General features: G+C 37.7%; 1 protein-coding gene across 2 annotated transcripts in view; it reads left to right on the top strand.

Moving 5' to 3' along the window:
* LOC142358598 (uncharacterized) overlaps positions 1-24959 on the top strand; it is a 132539-nt gene that overhangs the window by 84768 nt on the left and 22812 nt on the right. The window lies entirely within an intron of this gene.

Raw genomic sequence — 24959 nt, 5'->3', positions numbered from 1 at the left:
GCTGTTACCCCTCACCCCACTGTTGTCCCCCCCGAAAGCCGTCGGTGCACCCCCCCACCGTTTTCAGCTACTGACAAACAACCTCTCGCTAAAAACACAAATTTACTTTTACTAGTTTGCTCAATTTTTTTCAAGCTTTTTGAAAAATTTTGACATTTATTTATTAGCCCTAGGTGTCAAGCAAAGTCCTCTGGCTTTTAATGAAAGGTTACTGCATAGTTTCTAGTGGTAGGGGAATGGTTTCAACATTTTAACATCACGATTTTTATCATATTTTCGACAAAACGTGCAATTTTTTAAAAAAAATTTTGACATTTATTTTTAATAGCCGCGTCAGCAATTCCAGGCGGGCATTATTGCGCTCCTATTTTTTTACTTCGTCTAACAGATTTTTTTGTCAGGTCATTTGTGTTTGTTACATTATTGCGTGACTTACCTCACTAAAAATGACTTCTGAACTCACTTATGGAACTTTAAATTTTGTGAACATTTAATAATTAAAGGTCAACAGTGTGCATCTAAGTAGTGCCAAACTTATAGGCCCTAATTCCTGAGTAATAGAGTCTTGAGTTTTAATATCGAATATTATTTTTGAAAGAGCTCCATTAGGGCTTTTTTCTTGTACAGCAAGTGTTCCATAAAAATGACAGTCAGAATCTAACCCAAAAAGTCTAGTGGTCTTTTAAAAAGCTGGTGGTCGATCTGTCAATCTTATTTCTTTAGTTGTTTCAATTCATGGTAGGCCACAAGCGTCTATCGCGGCTGTTTAAGGGCAATTTGCCGGCTATGTTTTTTTATTCAGGTTCCTCCAGACCCAGGGGCCAGAAAACCTCCTAAGGGGTTTCATAATAATTTTTTGACAAATTTTTATTGGCCATGGAATAGTTTTTCAACATTTTAATGTAACAAATTTAATCAATTTTTTCAATGAAACTTGCAATTTTTTAACGTCTTTTTTTCTCTAGGGTTTGGTAATATGCTACTGCATAGATTATAGATATAATGAAATGTTTTTCAAGATTTTAATATGAATTTTTGCGATTTTTTAAAATGTTTCCAATTTTTCTTTTTGAATTTTTACCGACACCAAGGGCCCTTGGACCTCCTCCAAGGTTTGATAATAAGCTGCGGCATAGTTTCTAGAGTTAATGGAATGGTGATCAATATTTTTATGACTCAGGTTTTAGTAAGTTTTGGATGAAATTTATGATTTTTTTTCAATTTTTGAAAAATTTTTATCATGTTCCAAGTGTATGGATCTTTATGAGCCAGGGAAACTATTTCAGGCGTGAAACGGGGATACTGGATAGTCTTCTGAGAAAAAGAAATGGTTCTTAAGCTATTAATATCTTGAATTTTAGCAAGATTTCTTGTCCTTTTCTGAGTTTAACGACCATTACTGGCCAACCAAACTGCGAAGTTTAAAACTTTGGTTTTTAATTTTGCCCTTTTCAGTTTTTTCTTTATAATTTATTTACTAACAAGGCTAGAAATTTAGAAGTTGCAGAGTCGAATCCCATCTTGGAAAAGAAAAATATTCCTATCTCTTACTCTCGATTTTAGTTGATGCAGCATTTCGGCTGCTGTTATGTGGCGTAAAGTCATAACCTCTGATCCTCATTAACAATGAGTTATAGTAGAAATCTTTTTTATAAATGACTTAGCATACACTTCTGAGGAAATCATTGTTAATTGCTCTCAAAAGCAACTTGTAGCAAATATATTAATCCTGTTTCTCTTTTATGCAATTTTTCGGTTAGCCGATTTTTCGTCTGACCTATTTGACTTTCGTCTTCAGAAACGAGATAGAAGTAGCGCCCAGTTTGCATAAAGTTCTCTTAGAGCCGTTCAACCCACTAGTCTTCAAGTACGCGATTAACAGAAACTGTTTTGGAGACTTTTACTTATGGCATGAAGGGCGGTTCTTAGAAATTGATCCCAACCACCCACGGCGCCAACATCAGTCCCCCCAATCCACTTTTGCACCCCCGCTGCGCTCACCTTACGCCCCTAAAATAAATCTAATGCTAGTTTCACTAAACCCTGGCTAGCTACTGACGAAGCCAGCCGCTCGCCGGTTGTTTGAGAGCTATTCGCCCGATTTAAGTCGGTTATGTTTTAGAACGTTGACTTTGGTTTTCGAACAATGGACTTTTAGAGTATCTCAGTTTGCAATGCATAGATTAAGAACTGATGGTAATATTCCAGGTTAAAAGGTGATTTTGAGAATTTGTGATCCCATATTAGTCCTCCCAACCCATCTAAACTACCCCATTCCCCCCAACTAACCCACATTTCTACCCCACAATTGAATTTTTTATATTTTGCTTTTTTTTAGCTAGGGTTAGTTTTTTTGCACGACTCTTCGACTCGTTTCCGGTATTCTACCGAATGTTTTTTTAGCTGAAGTCATGACTTGAAATTTGACTTCTGTTTTCGAACATTGACTTCTGTTTTAGAACGTTGACTTCTGTTTTCGAACATTGGACTTTAAAAGCAGCTTAGTTTGTAAGTATAGTAATTAAGAACTGATGATATTATTCAAGGTTAAAATGTCATTTCGAGAACTTTGGGTCCCATATAAGTCCATCCAACCTATCTGCACTATTGCCCCCTCCCCACAACTAGCCCCCCCCCTGCCCCATACACCTACCCCCCCCCCCCCCCATCTAACCCAATCCCCGAACTACCTACCCACATTCCTACCCCGAAATTGATTTTCTCACTATATATTGCTTTTTAATTTTTCATATTTCTGAAATAGTTCGGGTTAGAAGAGTTTTTATTCCACGACTTTGAGTCGTTTCTGATATTATACCGGCTATGTTTTAATGCAAAATTTTCGCTTGACCGTTTTTGACTTTTCGAGTGACTTTACGGCCTTAACTTTCTGCGTTTTGCGTGATCTAAAGTTTTTCTTTTTCACAATTTCAAGCAGCTGAACTCAGTTGACGGCACTAAAAGTCAAATGATGAGTGCGCCGAAATTTTTCACTCAAATATTGAAAGTGGTATTTATTAACCTCTAATGAGGTTATTTGGAACCCCCTTGTGAAATTCTTAGTCACAGTCAGGTCACTTCCTAGTCAATTTGAGTGAGTACTGGCTTTTGTTCAGTATCTGAGAATTCTTCGATTTGTGATTTTGTACTCGACTTGTATTGCGGCTGAGCTTAACAACTCAGAAATCAAATTGAATAGCGCTTCAAGGTCAATTCAAGCCTTAAAGCTAGAATAGTGCGACAAGCGAAATTTAATGCTACATTCTATCGAAGCCAAACGGATTTGGTCATTTTGTTCAACATTTATATTTAGCAACTATTATTAGTACACAATCGTCATTCATGAAGTAAAACTCAAACTCGAACTACCTCAACCACCAGCAAAACAATACTACGACTTAACAGCATTGCTTCAGATTCTTTGCGATTGGATTGCGAATCAATCTGTTATTGATAAAGAATATTCGACAAAACTTCTTTATGGTTAACAAATTTCCCATGACATCAAATTCACACTGAAAAAGTGACGTTATGGAAAAGTGTTCACATTCTGTCGACATCATTGTCTACAACCAATCAGCAGTTGAATTTGACATGTAAATCCACGTGACTAGCAGCATAAAAGGAGCTTGAAAAACTACCAAAAAATCAGTTGAAATTTGCAATTTTGGTTATATTAAAATTGACATACAGTGCGTATTGAAGCACACTTTCTTGAGCGGTAAATTACTTGTTATCGTGTCTTGTTTCTGTAGATCATATTAGTGATTGTACAGTTTTAACTGTACTTTGACTTGTGAAAAGAGAATTAACTTTGATATTCTCAAATTTTTCTTTCCGAGGAACGAAGTTCCTAAGTACGATAAACTTTGTGCAAAGCATAAAGTCAGTTTCTCTTACTGGCTTTAACGAAGCCTACTCTAGTTCAACATTGGTGTTGTTGAAACCAATAGAGAGACTTGCTAAAACTGAAGTTAGAAAAATATTGTTATCAGATTTGCAAAGGGTAAAAGGCCCTGTTTTAAAACTGCTAACCGTAGCAGGTTGAAACTTTGCAGAATCGTAGCCAAGTTATAAGGCTACAACTTTTCGAAGCGGGATTTCCAAAATTCGGCTTATAACTTGAGTTATTAACCAAGAACTCAACAAAAATTTGATTGTTTCTATTTGAATTATTTTGTTATTCTGAGAGAAACAAGTTTGTCATACAGCAAAGCTGAGCGATTAGTTATCAAGAGTAATAGAGCAACAAGTAATGCAACGGTTATCTACAGTATAGCGGATAATACAGTTCACAAAAGTTAACTGCAAAAACACAATATCCGGACAGATTTGAAACCGCTGAAACGAACTGGGCGGTGTAAAGTTTTCCTTGACTTTGATAGGAGAGCAGCCGTTACATTTGGTCCGCCGACCCTGACAGTGGAAGGCAAACTGCTGTCCAACCTGATGAAGAGATTGCCGAAGGCAACCCCAAAAGAGAATCAAACAAATCAACAGCAACAGGCTAGTGAGGCGAACAGAAGAGTGCAATTCACAAAACACGTTGAAGAATTGACCTCTTTTAAACGGAACAAGCAAAGCAAACAGCAACCAGGCAATTCGAGCACAACCAGCAGAGAGGAGTTTCAACCAACAGCTCACCGGTACGACAAGAGATTCCGAGACTTAGTGGAAGAAGTCAACACTAAAAGAAGTCTTGGCTACAAAATAATTGAAGATTCAGATCGACCCAACAAATTAAAGGTCCTCTATCAACAGACTGTCCACCTCCTAGAGGAAGAAATACCCAAGCAACTGCAGCGTCAAAACAAGCTTGTGCCCTACCAGGCAAATTTCGTTGAAGAACATCTGAAAGAAGCAAGGAAGTGCAAAGCAAGTTTGGACTATCATTGGCTTGCATATATAAGCGAAGGCACGCAACCAGAAATGAATGCAGAGCAAAGCAACGCAACCCAAGCGGTGAACGACAGCGAGAGCAACAACAACTACCCAACGGACAACCCAGTTGCTCAAACAGTGCAAAATGGAGCAACAGCAAGTGGCCAAGAGACGGAGAATGTCTCGGAAACATCTTCAGCAAAGCAAAGGCGCGAGGAAAGAATGAAGAAGTTTGATATCGAGTTCGAAACCAAGATGCGACTGGAACAGGCACGGTTCGAGCGGAGGAGGCTAGAGCTGGAAATGCAAATGAAAGAACTGGAAACCAAGCATCAACTGCTGGAGGAAGAGCGTGAGCTGGAGCGCAAAGTGAAGAGAACGGCATTAGAAAACGATGATGTTCGTTCCCAATCAACTGGTGCTCGAGACAAATCACCTTTCAACTGGACCCCCAAGAAGAGAGATGTCTCTGACTGGGCCTGCACAATCAACAACCTTCTAACACCAGATCGATCAACAGCTCGCTTCGAAGTAACCCCTGAAGTGAACAGGCAAAGTCACTTCTCACGATATCGCAGTTCACGAGACCGATCCTCAATTGTTGAAGACCGAGACGTTTTCCCCAGAGCTGGTCTATTACGATACAACACTGGCTATTCAGGTAGTAGTAGCCTACCAAAGCTGAAGTTGAACAACTTCGATGGGAACCCTCTCGAATGGCCGGAGTGGTCTAGTATGTTCATTGCTACAATGGATCAACGACCAATACCAGACTCAAAGAGAAGATGAGCCATCTGAAGAACCTACTGACAGGCAAGGCAAGGTCAGCAATCTCTGGAATGGGTTATTCTGGACAGTTCTATGGTGCTGCATGGAGTATTCTGGAGAGGAAATTTGGAAGGCCTCATGTGATCATTGATGCACAACTGGAGAGTCTTCGCAAAGCAAGTCAGGTGAAACCACACGACTCAACAGGTCTGATCAGTTTCTCAGTCATTGTTTCGAACTTTGTGAATGTGCTCAAAGAGTACAAGCAGATTGGTGATCTGCAATCAAGCTCGACATTGTATATGGCAGTAGATAAACTACCCCAAGTTCTCAAAGAGAAGTGGTGGTTCTATGTTGATGATAAAGATGAAGATTGGCCTGATTTGATTATGTTTGAAAAATGGCTATCAAGGATAGCATTCGTGCACGAAGGGTTTTCAGCTTTCAAGGGAGAGCGAAGAGAAGACCGAAGAAGCACAAATAGAGACAAACGGTTCTCGAAAACATCGAACTTCAGTGCAAGTTCGAACGTGAAAGAAACGAAGCAAACGCGAAGTGATCACTGTCCGCTAGCTGATGGCAGTCATAAAATATGGAACTCTCCACTATTCAGGAACATGAGTGTGAATGATCGGTACGCAGCAGTGAGAAAGCAACGCTTATGTTACGGATGTCTAGGCAAAGGACATGCAATCAAAGATTGTAAAGTCAATGCGTGCGGCATCAATGGACGCATCAAGAAGCACAACCGATTGCTACACTCAGAAAACCAAATGGACGAGGGCAATCATGCAGTCAACGTAAGCGCAGCAACAATCAACCAGAGTAACGAAGTTACTAGCTTTCTTCAGATAGTTCCTGTCTCAATACAGAGCGGTGGCAACATGCTGAACACATATGCTTTCCTCGATAGTGGATCAACGGTTTCATTCATCGATCAAAGTGTGCAAGAGAATTTACGGGCCCAAGGCTCCGGTGTGACGCTCAACATAGCTGGCATACACGGAACGAAGGATCTGAAGACAGAAAGGGTTCCTCTCAAAATAAAGGGACTACATTCAAAGGTGCATTCAATCGAAGCGTTTGCACACCCGTCAATCTTCTTGGGAAACACAAACTACAACTACAACAAGCTGAAGCAAAGCTTCAATCACTTGAGTGTTTTACCCAACAAAAGCTTCAACTTGATGGAAGTTGGCATCATCCTTGGTCATGATGCTTATGAGCTTCTAACAGAGCTAGGATAGGTAGTCAGTGGACCCATGACGGGCAAAAGAAGACAAAATGTTTGTCATTTCGCTTTCACTGAAGATGTGAAAGTGGCTGAGAATATCCAAACCTGGTGGGACATAGAAGCCTATGCTTCCAAAATCAACGTCGTCAGTCAGTCAAAAAAGGAACTGCAGGCACAAAAGATGCTAGAGAGTACGACAAAGTTCACAGGCGAGCGGTACGAAGTGGGAATGCTTTGGAGCGAACCAGAGCCAAACCTACCGAACAACTACAGCTCAGCCTTGGGTCAGCTTTACTCACTGGAGCGAAGATTCCAAAGGGACCCAAACCTGAAGAATTCGTATCAACAGTCAATAGATACAGATGTAGAAAAAGGATTCGTAAAGATATTGGACGAGTCCAAAGTGAAAGGCACCTTCGGCAAACAATGGTATTTGCCACACCATCCAGTGCTAAACCCGAACAAGCCTGGCAAAGTAAGACGCGTTTGCAACGCTGCCTCCAAGTACAAAGAAGTATGCCTAAACGATAAGCTACTAGCAGGACCTGATCTGCTACATGGGTTGATTGGAACAATATTCAGATTCCGTGAAGGACCAATAGCTCTGACAGCTGACATCGAATCGATGTTTCTACAAGTGCAAGTTCCCGAACAGGATAGAAGTTGCTTGAGATTCTTATGGCGTCCAAGAACTAACGAACCTGTTCAGATATACGAGTATCAGCGTCACGTATTTGGAGCTAAAAGTTCTCGAACTTGTGCAAACTATGCTCTCAAGCGAGTGGGATTGGACAACGAAAAAGAGTATCCGATTGCAGCAAAGGCAATACAAAACAACTTCTACATGGACGATTTCATCAAATCAGTAGAAACCCCGGAAGAAGCAATTGAAGTTTTCAACCAACTACAACGTCTTCTCTCACAACATGGATTTGAACTGAAGAAGTGGATAAGCAACAATGACGCAGTTACCGAAGCAATCCCAGAAGACTTGAAGTCAATCAGCAACACGAAGCAAGTCGAAGTGGAACCCAGTACGGAGGGATCCTCAGTGCTAGGACTACAATGGACCGTTACTGATGATAGCCTTCAAGTGTGTAGAGGTACTAACAAGGAAGTGGAAACCCCTATAACCCAGAGGAAGATTCTGTCACTGGTATCTTCAGTATTCGACCCGATCGGTTTGTTTGCCCCGTTCAGTGTTCATATGAGACGACTTCTGAAAGGCATCTGGACTAAGAATTGGGACATTGGGACAACGAAGTGGAGCCTAGTGAAGAAGAAGAATTCCTGAGATGGAAAGAACTTCCAATAGTGGCTGAAACAAGCATCGATAGAAGGTACTTCAACAAAGAGAGGGATAAAGCCGAACTTCATGTGTTTGCTGACGCATCTGAAGACACGATGTGTGCAGTAGCCTATCTACGTTCACAACCAAAAGAATCCTCAGCTGACTTAGCATTTGTCATTGGAAAATGCAGAGTGGAACTGATGAGGCATCTTTCAATACCACGATTGGAGTTGCAAGCGGCAGTCATGGCAGTGAGGTTGAAAGAACAGATAGTCAAGGATTATGAAATGAAGATAAATAGTTGCAGTTTTTGGTCAGACTCAACTACGGTATTGCAGTGGATACACAGTTCCCATCGCAAACAACAAGTGTTTGTGGCCAATCGAGTAGCTGAGATACTAGATACAACTGATGTTTCACAGTGGAAACATGTCAGCGGTATCAACAACCCAGCGGACATTGGCACCAGAGCAATCAACATTGAAGAACTCAAGAGAAGTGAGTGGCTCACTGGGCCGGCCTGGTTAAAACGACCAGAAAGTGAATGGCCGGAGCAGGTGAACCTAATCTTTGCATCAGATGAAGAGAATATACCCTCATCAGTATTCATGATACAGGCTGAAGAGAAGAAAGCTGTTATCCAGTGGGAACGATTCAGTAACTTCAACAGACTAGTAAATACAGTGGCATACGTACAGCGAGCAATGAACAAAGGCAAACCTGCAACACTCGTAGTCAACATTGAAGAAAGAGAAAGAGCAAAAGCAACAATCTTCAAGTTACTACAACAAGAACAGTTTGGTGAAGAGATGAAATCTCTCAAAGCTGAAAAGGAAATTCCAAAAGTCAGCAAAATTCTACAATTCTCCCCCTTACTAGATGAAGAAGGACTTATTCGAGCCAAAGGCAGAATAGGCAAAAGTCAGTTGGACTTCAATGCAATGCATCCAATACTTTTACATTGGAAACATCGTGCGGTTGAATTATTCTTGCAAAACGAGCACAAGCACAATCAACACGAAGGCACTGAGCATGTGAGAAACATTGTTCAGCAGAAGATGTGGATACTAGGCATACGGAACGCCTTAAGATCAATCAAGAACAAGTGTGTTACTTGGAGAAAAGGCGGAGCACAAACGATAGCACCAGCCATGGCAGATCTACCCGAAGAGCGGTTAGATGGTTCAACAGCCTTTACAAATGTTGGAGTTGACTACTTTGGCCCTTTCATTGTGAAGATTGGGCGCAGAAACGAAAAGCGATGGTGTTTTCTCTTTACTTGTCTAACTATGAGAGCGGTGCATATAGAAGTAGTACCCAAGTTGGACTCAGATAGTTGTCTCAATGCAATAATGAGATCTATTGCTCGAAGAGGCAAACCGAATACGATCGTCAGCGACAACGGGACAAACTTTGTTGGAGTTGAAAGAGAGTTTGCAGAGTACGCTGCGGCATGGAACAAAGAAGGGATCGAAGAACATCGAATTCAACGAGGGATCAGATGGAAGTTCAACCCACCCGCAGCACCTCACTTTGGAGGAGTATGGGAGCGGTTGGTGAGAAGTGGCAAGAAAGCAATGTATGCAGTGTTGGGGAACAGATCAGTCACCGAGGACGTTCTTTCAACAACGATGTGCATCGTTGAGCAGACTTTGAATGCGAGACCTTTGACTCCAGTCAGTTCAGATGTTAATGACTTAGAAGCATTGACTCCCAATCACTTCTTGCTTGGCCACAGGATCGTTTGCTTACCCTATCTACCATGCGCGGAAGAATTTGTTGATCATCGAAAGCTCTTTCGACAAACTCAAGCCTATGCAAACCTCATATGGGACAGATTTCGTAAAGAATATCTGCCAACTCTGAATAATCGGCAAAAATGGCGATCTACGGCGAACGAAACCCTTAAAGAAGGCGATCTCGTTTGGTTGATCGAAGATAGCGATAAGCGTGGATATTACAATTTAGGTCGAGTTGCGGAGACCATCGATGGGTCTAATGGTGTGATTCGATCAGCTATAGTTCGAACGAACGACGGAGTGTACAAGAGACCAGTAGTGAAGCTCGCCCCAGTACTACCTGGAAAAGATGTTTTCGCGATGGAAAACAGGGCTGGTGATATTGCGGCTGAGCTTAACAACTCAGAACTCAAATTGAATAGCGCTTCAAGGTCAATTCAAGCCTTAAAGCTAGAATAGTGTGACAAGCGAAATTTAATGCTACATTCTATCGAAGCCAAACGGATTTGGGTCATTTTGTTCAACATTTATATTTAGCAGCTATTATTAGTACACAATTGTCATTCATGAAGTAAAACTCAAACTCGAACTAACTCAACCACCAGCAAAACAATACTACGACTTAACAGTAGTGCTTCAGATTCTTTGCGATTGGATTGCGAATCAATCTGTTATTGATACAGAATATTCGACAAAACTTCTATATGGTTAACAAATTTCCCATGACATCAAATTTACACTGAAAAAGTGACGTTATGGAAAAGTGTTCATATTCTGTCGACATCATTATCTACAACCAATCAACAGTTGAATTTGACATGTAAATCCACGTGACTAGCAGCATAAAAGGAGCTTGAAAAGCTACCAAAAATTATCAGTTGAAATTTGCAATTTTGGTTATATTAAAATGACATACAGTCGTATTGAAGCACACTTTCTTGAGCGGTAAATTACTTGTTATCGTGTCTTGTTTCTGTAGATCATATTAGTGATTGTACAGTTTTAACTTTACTTTGACTTGTGAAAAGAGAATTAACTTTGATATCCTCAAAACTTTCTTTCTGAGGAACGAAGTTCCTAAGTAAGAGAAACTTTGTGCAAAGCATAAAGTCAGTTTCTCTTACTGGCTTTAAGGAAGCCTACTCTAGTTCAACATTGGTGTTATTGAAACCAATAGAGAGATTTGCTAAAACTGAAGTTAGAAAAATATTGTTATTATCAGATTTGCAAAGGGTAAAAGGCCCTGTTTTAAAACTGCTAACCGTAGCAGGTTGAAACTTTGCAGAATCGTAGCCAAGTTATAAGGCAACTTTTCGAAGCGGGATTTCCAAAATTCGGCTTATAACTTGAGTTATTAACCAAGAACTCAACAAAAATTTGATTGTTTCTATATTCTGAGAGAAACAAGTTTGTCATACAGCAAAGCTGATCGATTAGTTATCAAGAGTAATAGAGCAACAAGTAATGCAACGGTTATCTACAGTATAGCGGATAATACAGTTCACAAAAGTTAACTGCAAAAACACAATATCCGGACAGATTTGAAACCGCTGAAACGAACTGGGCGGTGTAAAGTTTTCCTTGACTTTGATAGGAGAGCAGGCGTTACAACTTGCTGTTTTCAACAATTAAATCAATTTATCCACAAGTTAAAACTTGCTGATCTTTTTCATGCATTGATGTTCTCCAACAAATATTTTATATCCATTAGTTGAAAATCATGCTAGTCTTTTTAATATATGCGAAGCCGCGAGCTGAGCGTAGCTATGTTGCGGTGTTGCTGGTTTTTCTAAATTCCAAGAATTGGATCGCGGTGGAGCTCTGTTTCTTTCTACGACTCGTATAGGAATTACTGGAGAAGTGTCCTTTTTAAGCCATTTTGCGTTTATTGCTTTGCGCTACTGCCTTAAGCGCTATTTGAAAAAACGCTACGCTTTTGGGTTTTTAATAACAAATGGGTGCATGCTGGACAGAACTTCATTTTCGCAGAATTTCAGATTACAAAAAACGAGAAATTTTGAGCTTTGTTAATTTTTTGTTTTCTTTTTTCGATAATCTTAGATAAGTTTCTGAGCCTATTATCATTTGCCTATTATTTTGCCAGCATTTTGTTTCTTAATGCTCTTCTTTGCTTAAAGGAACTTTTCATTGGCTGTGTGTCCTTGTAAAATAAAAATTTCCTTTTCTAGTTTTTCTTAGCTCAAATTGTTCCTAAGAGCTAATTTTTGAGTTGGCTTCAAACTTTGTTTAGTTCTCAATTGTTTATTGGTTTGAGTAGGCACTAGTTTTATGAAGGGGTTGTTTTGTTTTTGTTTTCTTTGAGTAGTTTCCGGAACAAAACGTAATAAAAAATAGCAAGTCGCATTTTTCATGGAAACATATAGACCTGACCTCTCAGGGAACCTGATTCATCAGAGCTGCGAGCGGGGATTTCCAAATTTAAATTAAACTAATTTCAATCGCTCTATCTTTGAATCTGCATGTTTGTCTATTTATTATAGCTGCAAAGCTGTAAGATGAGCGTAGATTTTTTGCGGTCTTCCTGTTATTTTTTTTACAATCCATGGAATTTGGATTGTATTCCTGCTCTACCTCGCGATGGAAAACAGGGCTGGCGATATTGCGGCTGAGCTTAACAACTCAGAAATCAAATTGAATAGCGCTTCAAGGTCAATTCAAGCCTTAAAGCTAGAATAGTGTGACAAGCGAAATTTAATGCTACATTCTATCGAAGCCAAACGGATTTGGTCATTTTGTTCAACATTTATATTTAGCAACTATTATTAGTACACAATTGTCATTCATGAAGTAAAACTCAAACTCGAACTACCTCAACCACCAGCAAGACAATACTACGACTTAACAGTAGTGCTTCAGATTCTTTGCGATTGGATTGCGAATCAATCTGTTATTGATACAGAATATTCGACAAAACTTCTATATGGTTAACAAAATTCCCATGACATCAAATTTACACTGAAAAAGTGACGTTATGGAAAAGTGTTCACATTCTGTCGACATCATTATCTACAACCAATCAACAGTTGAATTTGACATGTAAATCCACGTGACTAGCAGCATAAAAGGAGCTTGAAAAACTACCAAAAATTATCAGTTGAAATTTGCAATTTTGGTTATATTAAACTGACATACAGTCGTATTGAAGCACACTTTCTTGAGCGGTAAATTACTTGTTATCGTGTCTTGTTTCTGTAGATCATATTAGTGATTGTACAGTAACTTTACTTTGACTTGTGAAAAGAGAATTAACTTTGATATTCTCAAAACTTTCTGAGGAACGAAGTTCCTAAGTAAGAGAAACTTTGTGCAAAGCATAAAGTCAGTTTCTCTTACTGGCTTTAACGAAGCCTACTCTAGTTCAACATTGGTGTTATTGAAACCAATAGAGAGACTTGCTAAAACTGAAGTTAGAAAAATATTGTTATTATCAGATTTGCAAAGGGTAAAAGGCCCTGTTTTAAAACTGCTAACCGTAGCAGGTTGAAACTTTGCAGAATCGTAGCCAAGTTATAAGGCGAACTTTTCGAAGCGGGATTTCCAAAATTCGGCTTATAACTTGAGTTATTAACCAAGAACTCAACAAAAGTTTGATTGTTTCTATTTGAATTATTTTGTTATTCTGAGAGAAACAAGTTTGTCATACAGCAAAGCTGATCGATTAGTTATCAAGAGTAATAGAGCAACAAGTAATGCAACGGTTATCTACAGTATAGCGGATAATACAGTTCACAAAAGTTAACTGCAAAAACACAATATCCGGACAGATTTGAAACCGGTGAAACGAACTGGGCGGTGTAAAGTTTTCCTTGACTTTGATAGGAGAGCAGCCGTTACAACTTGCTGTTTTCAACAATTAAATCCATTTATCCACAAGTTAAAACTTGCTGATCTTTTTCATGCATTGATGTTCTCCAACAAATATTTTATATCCATTAGTTGAAAATCATGCTAGTCTTTTTAATATATGCGAAGCCGCGAGCTGAGCGTAGCTATATTGCGGTGTTGCTGGTTTTTCTAAATTCCAAGAATTGGATCGCGGTGGAGCTCTGTTTCTTTCTACGACTCGTATAGGAATTACTGGAGAAGTGTCCTTTTTTAAGCCATTTTGCGTTTATTGCTTTGCGCTACTGCCTTAAGCGCTATTTGAAAAAACGCTACGCTTTTGGGTTTTTAATAACAAATGGGTGCATGCTGGACAGAACTTCATTTTCGCAGAATTTCAGATTACAAAAAACGAGAAATTTTGAGCTTTGTTAAATTTTTGTTTTCTTTCGATAATCTTAGATAAGTTTCTGAGCCTATTATCATTTGCCTATTATTTTGCCAGCATTTTGTTTCTTAATGCTCTTCTTTGCTTAAAGGAACTTTTCATTGGCTGTGTGTCCTTGTAAAATAAAAATTTCCTTTTCTAGTTTTTCTTAGCTCAAATTGTTCCTAAGAGCTAATTTTTGAGTTGGCTTCAAACTTTGTTTAGTTCTCAATTGTTTATTGGTTTGAGTAGGCACTAGTTTTATGAAGGGGTTGTTTTGTTTTTGTTTTCTTTGAGTAGTTTCCGGAACAAAACGTAATAAAAAATAAGCAAGTCGCATTTTTCATGGAAACATATAGACCTGACCTCTCAGGGAACCTGATTCATCAGAAATGCGAGCGGGGATTTCCAAATTTAAATTAAACTAATTTCAATCGCTCTATCTTTGAATCTGCATGTTTGTCTATTTATTATAGCTGCAAAGCTGTAAGATGAGCGTAGATTTTTTGCGGTCTTCCTGTTATTTTTTTTACAATCCATGGAATTTGGATTGTATTCCTGCTCTACCTCGCGATGGAAAACAGGGCTGGCGATATTGCGGCTGAGCTTAACAACTCAGAAATCAAATTGAATAGCGCTTCAAGGTCAATTCAAGCCTTAAAGCTAGAATAGTGTGACAAGCGAAATTTAATGCTACATTCTATCGAAGCCAAACGGATTTGGTCATTTTGTTCAACATTTATATTTAGCAACTATTATTAGTACACAATTGTCATTCATGAAGTAAAACTCAAACTCGAACTACCTCAACCACCAGCAAAACAATACTACGACTTAACAGTAGTGCTTCAGATTCTTTGCGATTGGATTGCGAATCAATCTGTTATTGATACAGAATATTCGACAAAACTTCTATATGGTTAACAAAATTCCCATGACATCAAATTTACACTGAAAAAGTGACGTTATGGAAAAGTGTTCACATTCTGTCGACATCATTATCTACAACCAATCAACAGTTGAATTTGACATGTAAATCCACGTGACTAGCAGCATAAAAGGAGCTTGAAAAACTACCAAAAATTATCAGTTGAAATTTGCAATTTTGGTTATATTAAACTGACATACAGTCGTATTGAAGCACACTTTCTTGAGCGGTAAATTACTTGTTATCGTGTCTTGTTTCTGTAGATCATATTAGTGATTGTACAGTTTTAACTTTACTTTGACTTGTGAAAAGAGAATTAACTTTGACATTCTCAAAACTTTCTGAGGAACGAAGTTCCTAAGTAAGAGAAACTTTGTGCAAAGCATAAAGTCAGTTTCTCTTACTGGCTTTAACGAAGCCTACTCTAGTTCAACATTGGTGTTATTGAAACCAATAGAGAGACTTGCTAAAACTGAAGTTAGAAAAATATTGTTATTATCAGATTTGCAAAGGGTAAAAGGCCCTGTTTTAAAACTGCTAACCGTAGCAGGTTGAAACTTTGCAGAATCGTAGCCAAGTTATAAGGCGAACTTTTCGAAGCGGGATTTCCAAAATTCGGCTTATAACTTGAGTTATTAACCAAGAACTCAACAAAAGTTTGATTGTTTCTATTTGAATTATTTTGTTATTCTGAGAGAAACAAGTTTGTCATACAGCAAAGCTGATCGATTAGTTATCAAGAGTAATAGAGCAACAAGTAATGCAACGGTTATCTACAGTATAGCGGATAATACAGTTCACAAAAGTTAACTGCAAAAACACAATATCCGGACAGATTTGAAACCGGTGAAACGAACTGGGCGGTGTAAAGTTTTCCTTGACTTTGATAGGAGAGCAGCCGTTACAACTTGCTGTTTTCAACAATTAAATCCATTTATCCACAAGTTAAAACTTGCTGATCTTTTTCATGCATTGATGTTCTCCAACAAATATTTTATATCCATTAGTTGAAAATCATGCTAGTCTTTTTAATATATGCGAAGCCGCGAGCTGAGCGTAGCTATATTGCGGTGTTGCTGGTTTTTCTAAATTCCAAGAATTGGATCGCGGTGGAGCTCTGTTTCTTTCTACGACTCGTATAGGAATTACTGGAGAAGTGTCCTTTTTTAAGCCATTTTGCGTTTATTGCTTTGCGCTACTGCCTTAAGCGCTATTTGAAAAAACGCTACGCTTTTGGGTTTTTAATAACAAATGGGTGCATGCTGGACAGAACTTCATTTTCGCAGAATTTCAGATTACAAAAAACGAGAAATTTTGAGCTTTGTTAATTTTTTGTTTTCTTTTTTCGATAATCTTAGATAAGTTTCTGAGCCTATTATCATTTGCCTATTATTTTGCCAGCATTTTGTTTCTTAATGCTCTTCTTTGCTTAAAGGAACTTTTCATTGGCTGTGTGTCCTTGTAAAATAAAAATTTCCTTTTCTAGTTTTTCTTAGCTCAAATTGTTCCTAAGAGCTAATTTTTGAGTTGGCTTCAAACTTTGTTTAGTTCTCAATTGTTTATTGGTTTGAGTAGGCACTAGTTTTATGAAGGGGTTGTTTTGTTTTTGTTTTCTTTGAGTAGTTTCCGGAACAAAACGTAATAAAAAATAAGCAAGTCGCATTTTTCATGGAAACATATAGACCTGACCTCTCAGGGAACCTGATTCATCAGAGCTGCGAGCGGGGATTTCCAAATTTAAATTAAACTAATTTCAATCGCTCTATCTTTGAATCTGCATGTTTGTCTATTTATTATAGCTGCAAAGCTGTAAGATGAGCGTAGATATTTTGCGGTCTTCCTGTTATTTTTTTTTTTGCAATCAATGGAATTTGGATTGTTTTCCTGCTCTACCTTTTCGAAAGCTCATACAATGTTAATGATTAAATTTTAGTGCCAAAATTTTTGTTTTGATCTCATAAGCGTCATTTTTTTTAGTTTTGACTAAATTTTCCAATTTTTCAATTTTAGTTTGTTCTTGCTAGTGTTTGTCTTTCATGTGGAGCCTGCTCTCTGCTAACCTCGCTAGTATGCTATTGAGTCGTTCTGTAGATTGCAGCACGAAAATGTTTGTTTTGAATACATAAGTATGCAGAATTAGACAAATTCGCAATTAATTCCGTTTCCGGAATGTTTTGTGTCATTTGCACTGCTTTGGACCTGAAGTTGTCAAGTAAGTTTTTTTTAAATCTCGTTGCTGCGTTTATGTTTAAATTTGAGCATTACTGTTTGTGTTTTAAGATATTAAAACTAAAAAACTCTTTTTGAACGAAGACCTTGATATTCAGCACGCTGATTCTTAAACTACATATTTTTCACCAAGAATATGGGTGTTCTGGTTTTTTAAGCTGAAGAAAGTTTGTTCATGACTTTAATTCAAGGTCAAAATTCTATTAAAGTTCAAGGTCAAAAGGCAAATTTAATCTAACTACCTACAACCCCTCTCCACCTCCCACACCTAGCTACCCAAAACCCCCTTCTCCTCACAACACATGCCTACCCCCAAACTACCTACCCGCTACCGACACCGACCACCAGTTTCTCACTTACTCACAATATTAAGCAGCTGAACTCATTCTTAATAGTGGTATACAATAACCTCTAATGACTTCATTTGAAGCAACTTAGTGTAATTCTGAGTACCACCTCCTCCAGGATATCTCTTGAGACAGTTTTATTGCTCCAACCCCACTTAGGGGATTAACTATATGCTCAACTGGGTTCTTTCTATTCAGACAATTTTGACCGATCGATGTATTTGTCGCAGAGAGTTGTTAGTGGCATCACCTGAAAGCCCTGCAAGCGTAGTTGAAGTTAAAAAGTTTTTGTTGAAGTGTTTGATGTCAACGAAAATTAGGTAGTGCAACGATGATGATGATCGGCATTTGAAAAGAAATTAGATAGATCGGATGGAATTTGAACTTTCTTGTTTGCCTCAAACATCTCCGCCCATCAAACTATTTTTATCATACAAAATTCAACATTTGATGTTGTTCCGACCCACCCTGCTGGGGGAGAAACTATATGCTCAACTGGGTTTTTCGTTCAGTCAATTTTGGCCGATCGACATTTTCATCTTAGAGTGCTGTTAGTGACGTCATTTGAAAGCCTTTCCAGCTTAGCAAACAGAAGTAAAACGAATTTTTTAATTTCGTTTTTTTTGCACGGATTTATCGAGGTTTAAAGTTTTGTGAACATTTTTGTAAACAAGTTTTGATTTCAGTTGTTTTTGTTCAAAATTTTTGGATTTTTGTACAATTTGTTGACATTTTTAATGAAAAACATGTTAAAATGGTTAACAATAGTTTTATTGGTTTTAATTTTTAAGACGGGAGTGCTGCTGAACTGTTTGATCCAAATTTTTGGCTACACTTTGGCTAAACTTTTCAAAGTTCGGCTTTTTATCAGAAATGCACAAATAATGCACTTTAAGCCCTGTTTCAATTTGCGGGAAGTGCAAACCTAAATTCTACTGACACAATCTTCTCAAACTCCAAAGAGGGCTAGTTTTACTTCCGCTTCCCATGAAACTGTTCTGGAGTTGATTACTTTTACTTTTAAACTATCTGTATTAGTAAAAACTTAGTGAAACTTTATTTTGGCTACAATTTTTTTCCAGTTTTGCCACAGTCTGAGTAATGAAAAGTCTCAATGATTTCACCGCTGTGGAATAAAGGAAGCTTACAAATGGTTTCAGTTCCTGGCAAATGTTTTTTTGTGCTTGTACCCTAACTGTTTTCAAAAAATGTAAGTGAATTATTATTGTGTTTTTTCCTTCAGTCGCATTTATTAAAATCTTCATAAGTCAAAAACCTGAATCAAAATTTCGTTTTCATTTACTAGCTAATCATACATTTTTTTTCATTTAATTTCGTAATAATTCGGGAGAGTTTTTGAGGTCTGTCTATATTTGGTTTTTCACTCATTTGAGTTAAACTTGGTTATTTACGATTGGTTTATCAAACCTTTTGATTGTTAGCAAGTCCAGTTGCTTTTCTTAAGATACGTAATTAATACTTCTGAATGCGTCCATTTGACAGTGAATGGTTTTTACGTTTTGAGAAATAACAACCGATTTTGGAAAAATGTTTGCCCTCCAATTTTGCTTTGTCGTTTCATTATGTCATCAGCAAGATGTCTTACCTGCTTCAAGCTAAAACCTATATGCTTCTTTTGGTTTTAATTTTTGGGATTCACTTTGAGCTTGCAATTAGTTTTTGAAAATTTTAATCGGTTTTCCAAGTTGTGGGTTTAAATGATTTGGTATCTAAATTGTCAGATTGGTAGGTTGAACGGGCTATTTTGAAATACCTCACTCATGACTCAGCTTGTGATTACTTATCTCATGACTGCTGACATTTTTTTGATTGCTAGCGACTTCTCTTGACATTACCCCTTGTCAATTGAGAAGTCATAATTACCTAGCTCATGACTGCTAAATTAGTTTGATTGCGGACAATTGCAATTGATTTTCCAAAGAGGCGAAACTTTTGAAACTTTATTGTGTCCATTTGACAATAAATTCTCATTTTTCCCCAAAACCATAACCAGTTCTGGGAAAAACATTCGACCTTCAATGTTGTTTTATCAAATCCTTGATTTATCTCATTAGTCAGATGTCATAGCTCTTTCATAATCAAACCTCTTTTGTTGTGTTCAGTAGTTTTTGTTTTGTTATTAACTTTGTTTTTCTAGTTGGTTTCTCCCTTTTTAGCGGGAAATTTTTTCAATTTTTGTTTTTGCAGGTGTTTTATATGAGTTGATAACCAATTTGCTTTCATAAGTGTTTGATAAGCTCCAGATTTTGTATTCTCGATTTAGTTTCATGAGTGAGAGCAAAGGTCATTTTTTTAAACTTCTGCACTGAACTTATGGGTCAAAATGAGAATTTAATTTCAGTCAAAATTGAGTTAGAGTGCACATGTTACTTAAAAGACACTACATTTGGAGATTTACTTAAAAAAACTGGATAGATACTGATTTTTGGATCTCATCTTTGCTCTTTTTTGTATAATTAGTTTTTCGCCTGAGTAACTTTGTTTCTTTTTGTACTCGTATCCTTGAGAGAGGAAGATTTTTTAAACTTTGCTAATTGTGACTGATTTACATTGTTCTCATATATCGTTCAGTTTTTTTTACGTTTGATTCAATCTTGGTGTGTTTGCAAATCCCGGGCTGTTTAGTTTCTGAGTTTTTTGTTTCAATAGATTGCTCTATTCGACTGTGCAGCAGAGTGTTTAAAGTTTTTGTTAGCGATTTTAGGTGAAGTGGAGTTATCCCATATAAGCGTTTTCATTCTGGTCTGGCCCTTATTCAATTTGGTCTTTGTCAAGGTGATTATCGATTGTTTTTTGTACATTTTTTTGGTTACTGCAGGGTTGTCAAGGCAAAATTTTAATATTTGGAATATTGTTTTGAAGTTTGATTCAATGGTCTCGAAAAAGTCGAGGAAAGTTGTTGCAACTGCGAAAGAAAAATGATTGATTACTCTCTGTATATGCTTTGGCCTTTTAATTTCAATTAGTTCAATATTCTGAGTTTCTGTTGTCATTGATGAAATCAGAGCTAAATGTTTTTTATGCTTATACGTTGCGAGTCGTTTCCAAAATTAATGTTTCCGGATTTTTTGGCTTGTTTTTGGAATCCGATTTTCTGAAGCAATGTCGTCATGGGTCAAAAGCGCAACAATTTTATTTTGCGAATCTTACCGCCGAATTTGCGTGCCTTAGCGTATTTTGCGACTTGAATTTGATTTTAAGGGAACGTTTATGGTGTAAAATTTGACAAAGTTGGAGATCAAAAGAGCTCAAAAACTTTTGTATTCTCACCTTTTCTTTCAGTTTTCGTGATATTTTATTACAGATCCGAGCCTTATATTCCTCAGCTGTTATTACAATCTGCTGGCTACATACAAGTACTTTTTTAAATGCTCTCAACCAAAGTTCGTAGGTGCTATTTCGGACCGTTTGGTCTATGCGATTTTTCGTTGAACCGACGAATTGTCATGACTTTTCGAAGCGTTATTAAGTGGTTAAGCTCGATGGCACTAAGTTTCTGGGCAGTTCTCTTGGAACCTTACTAGTCTCTGATTCATCGAAACTGATTAGGAGACATAATTCATTGTTCGAGTTTTAGCCACCCGCTTCATCCCACTCCAGACTCCGACCAAACCCCTCCCCCGAACTCAACTGTGTAGGCGTACATTTACTGTGTAAAAGGCAGTCTTTCTTTCGAAGCTTTTTTGTACAGATCAGTAGTGGAAAAAAGAGTCACATCAGTTAGATGGGTTGAGTTTTTTATAGCTGCGAAGCTGTAAGCTGAGCCTAGCTATATTGCGGTGCTCTTGAAATTGTATTGGGGCGCTGTCTTTTTTTTTAAGATCTGTTCACACATTTTCATGATTTTTGAAGTGAAATTGGAGTAGTGATTTTGGTCACGCCGAAACAGGAAATTGAGCGAAAAAGCGAGTGGTTTTGCGGCGTGAATAGTTTTCGCTCTAATTTTAAAACAAGTGAGAAAACGGTGTTTGAACAAAAATTCGGTGTCTCGGTATTGGTTTTTTGTTCACATGCGGCAATTTCACTCTGATTTTTACTGTTTTTTCGATTTTATGGATCGGATTTTTTTCTAAATGGTTTTCCCAATCCATTCACAGCTCATTCTAGGCCTAGTTTTTTGTTTGAATTAAATTTTCTTTTCTCGCTATTGGTTTTTTGGTTCACATGCGGCATTTCGACATTGATTTTCTGTTTATTTCTTATTTTTTTTGTTCTGATTTTTTTAAATGGATTTCTCAATTCACTCATAGTCCATTCTAGGTCTAGTTTTTCTGTTTAGTCAATGAAAATTCTTTGAATTGTACGTCAGGACTTGTCCTGCTATGTTTTTTGTTTCGTCGTCTGACGCTCTTTTTTCGTTTTACATTTGTTCACACAGCAAAGCTGAAAAAGTCAAATTTTCTGAATGACTTCTTCCTCTCACTAACGGCATTTGCGCGCGTGACGTCATTTCTCACTCGCTTTAGCGAAAGTTTTTAGGTTATTTGCGTGATTAGATTTTGATCATGCGTGACTTACTTCACTCAATAAAATGACTTTTGCACTTTAAAACTTTAAAGATTAATTTGAATTTGTTTAAGGTCAAAGGAACTCATATTTGAAGTAAAGGTCCCGAATAAGAGGCTTCTGTGGGATGAATTTTAACAGGCTTTATTAATTTATCGCTGAATGTTTTTTAGCCTAGTTTTTTGAGCGGCGTCATATTTTTTTCAATTTAGATCTGTATCTGTTTCTATCTGTTATATGGCACGCATGTCTATTCTTTCGCAGCTATTCCGGCAATCTGCCGGCTATGTTTGTTCAAATGCTATGTAACTTAAGAAGTTGGTAAGTCAAAGCAGTATTTTTCACTGTGATTTGCGATGCAAAACTTGGTTTTTTTCTGATACAGTCGCCTCATTTTATTGTATATTGTCATTTTTGCATTCCGTTCAATCATTTATCAGAGTTTTATTATAGGTCGGCTGCCCGATGTGAAATTTGTTTGTTGAAAAGAAATGAGATTTCCATTGTCAACAAATGAGCTTTTGTTGCTGCGTAAGCAGTGTAATGCACATTCTTTTCCCTACAATAGAGGCCGCTTTGATATGATCAAATAAAAGTTTGGTCCAATATTTGATAGGATTATGGGCTACCTATAGAAAAGGAGCATTCGTGATGCTATATATTGTTAGTGGAAGGTATTATCCAAATAAGCCTGCTCTTTCGTCATTAGCTCCATCGACCAGTTTGACATTTAAACAAAACAGACTTCTCACTTTTATAAAATCCGGTCTCTTTAAATAGAATTAAACATTTTCACCTGCTTTTCTTAAATGCGGCGTATACATTGGACCGAATGTACGTACCTTATTTGAATAATTGCCGTTGAAGCTCACTCTTATATTTACGTATATTGCGTCCCTATGGCTGTAACATTTAACATCAGTTTATACATTCATTAATTTTTTCAAACGCACAAACATATCGCTTATAAGTTTAGTTTTCTCTCGCTTCACTTTTGTTAAATTAAATTGAAAGGTTTCTGCCTAATGAAAGGTTCCGCCGAAAGCTGACTGAAAACGGGGTTCTTTTCATCTGTAATTACCTAAAGTAAAAGAGAAAAGATAATTATTTGCATCGCTTTAAGGCGAAGCAATTTGTTTGCTGCTCCTTTTTCCATTGTTTGTTTACTATTTTCACTCTTTATAAAATGAAAGCACGTGTCGCACAAGTCTACATTACGGGATGTAAATCTCCCCAAAGTATCTGTTTTTTTTTGGGAATAGAAAAGGCGATGTTTTAGCTGTACATGACGCCCACATTTACGCTTGAAGGAACGAGAACAACTTGGTTTCCATTCAGTATTTGTACAGGGAGTTAGTTAGAAAAGTAACATTAGCATAATCCGCCGTCTAGACAGCGCAATACTTAAAGTGGTCTGGGTAATTAGCTGTTGATGGCTGTCGCTCCTCCCCCGCACTATAAATTTACAATTGTGGGAGCAGGAGACGACGGCCTTTCTCATAACAATGAACCTGGCCAACTTTCATGTTGTGTTGTTGTTGCTCATCTTGAGTGAATTGTGGACGAGTAGTCACTTTAGCTTCAATATCAAATCAATTATTTATTCTTTTCTTCTTTTTCTTCCCTCTACCTCTACCACTACTACCACCGGCACTCATACTGACTACTACTACTCTATTACTACCATTACTACCCTCTTACTGCTCGTGTTTCTACTTATGCTTCCTAACACTAATACTACTACTACTACTGCTGCTACTACTACTACTACCGTTTGAACAAGATGAATCTGTGTGATGCAGGTTGGTGCTGCTTCGTTCTCTACCCCCCCTCTCCCTCTCCCTCTCCCCTTCTGCTTCGTGAATTGTGTTGATTTCTCTATTCTCTTCTTCCCGTCGGTCCTACTACCTATTCACACGTGGCTCCAATTGTAAATGCCACACTAAAGTGGTGTATGTGTTTGTGTGTATGATGTTTATTTATTTTTCATCGGGAATGAGAACTAGCTAGGTTGGCGTGTGTTTTAACACCAGTAGTGTTGCTAGTTGTTTTTACTAGGTTCCTTTTGTGTTGTTTTTGTCTGTTTTGGAATTGCAGAGTAGCAGTCGTCTGGATATTTCTGTGTGTGTATATATGTATAGATCCATTCATACATAAATACATACAAATTCAGAATGGATGTGAAATGAGGTTGACATCTAGTTCGCGTATTAAACAAATAGTGTTAAATTGAGGCTTGGCCGAGTGGAGCCAAGTTACAATTGGCAAACAATAAAAACCAGCGCAACAACGGCCATGGCCATGTCTCAAGATTATTTCCACTTCTTGTGCCTTTTGTTGCTGGCAAGTTTTTCAGTGGAAGTTTGTGTTGCTTTCGTGTTGGCTAATATCAAATGACAGCAGAGCACAGTTGCTATGATACTAAACTAAAGCTTATCCTTATCGAGTGCGTAATAATTGCATTGCTCAAATCATTACAAAAAATAAACAGCAGCCTTTTTATCCACTGTGACATTGAAACTCAACTAAATATCCCTGAAGTTGTATAACTGCGTTAATTTCATGTTTAAAGTCCACAGCCGGGTGGCTGCATTTCTGTGTGTAAACTTTGTATCGTTGCTCTGTGTCGATTAAAGGATAAATTTAGTGCAACCTTATCAGTTTCAGTTATTTCACCAACCACTATACTGTTAGTCAACTCTATTTATAGCAGCCTCAGGATCCTGCTTATTTGTCCGCGACATG

Source organism: Convolutriloba macropyga, chromosome 2, assembly GCF_964194025.1.
Source record: "Convolutriloba macropyga chromosome 2, txConMacr16.3, whole genome shotgun sequence".
NCBI classification, from domain to species: Eukaryota; Metazoa; Xenacoelomorpha; order Acoela; family Convolutidae; genus Convolutriloba; species Convolutriloba macropyga.
The sequence above is the reverse complement of the archived record's forward strand: the minus strand, read 5'-3'. Positions and strand labels throughout refer to the sequence as shown.